Consider the following 938-nt stretch of genomic DNA (forward strand, 5'->3'; position numbering starts at 1 on the left):
GAACCACAGACTCCCTTTCAAGCCTGCGTTGCTCCCCCGCAGTGAGAGCAGCCGAGGGTGTTTAAACATTCAACACTGCCTGGCCAGACTGGGCTGTGCTACAGAGCTGCTCAGATCAAAAGATCTTCAGCTCAGAAGATTAGAAGGCTCCGGGGATGGGTAATAGGATGCAGAGCTTTTCACCTCTAGGTGGCTGGCCGGATTTCTAGGTCAGGAAGGAGCAAAAAACCCCATTTCTGCTGCTGCAGCAGAGGAAGCAGATAGCTTGGCTGTCAGCTGTCTGCTGCTGGGGGCCAACCAGCAAAACCCAGCTGGGCTGGCACTGCTTTGTCACCTTCACCAGGAAAACAGGACCTGAGACGGGCTGGAGCCATTGGCCCCACCCCTGGCATGGCCACCTTGGGCATTTCACAGAATCACAGAATCTGAGGGGTTGGAAGGGACCTGGAAAGATCCCCCAGCCCAGCCCCCCTGCCAGAGCAGGGGCACCCAGAGCACATCACACAGGAACGTGGCCAGGGGGGTTGGAATGTCTCCAGAGAAGGAGACTCCACAGCCTCTCTGGGCAGCCTGGCCCAGGGCTCTGGCACTCTCACAGCAAAGAAGTTCTTCCTGACATTCACATGGAACCTCCTGTGCTCCAGTTTGCACCCACTGCCCCTTGTCCTGTCACTGGACATCCCTGCACAAAGCCTGGCTCTGTCCTCCTGACACTGCCCTGAACAGATCTGTGCCCATGGATGAGGTGGCCCCTCAGTCTCCTCTTCTCCAAGCCCAACAGACCCAGCTCCCTCAGCCTTTCTTCAGCAGGGAGATGTTCCACTCCCTTCAGCATCTTTGTGGCTCTGCCCTGGACTCTTTCAAGCAGGTCCCTGCTCTACTTGAACCACAGAAGAGGGAGAATTTGCAGAATAGGGGACATTTAGGAGGGGAAGGTT

The sequence above is a fragment of the Chaetura pelagica genome, unplaced genomic scaffold (genome assembly GCF_000747805.2).
Source record: "Chaetura pelagica isolate M959 unplaced genomic scaffold, ChaPel_1.0 scaffold38, whole genome shotgun sequence".
NCBI classification, from domain to species: domain Eukaryota; kingdom Metazoa; phylum Chordata; class Aves; order Apodiformes; family Apodidae; genus Chaetura; species Chaetura pelagica.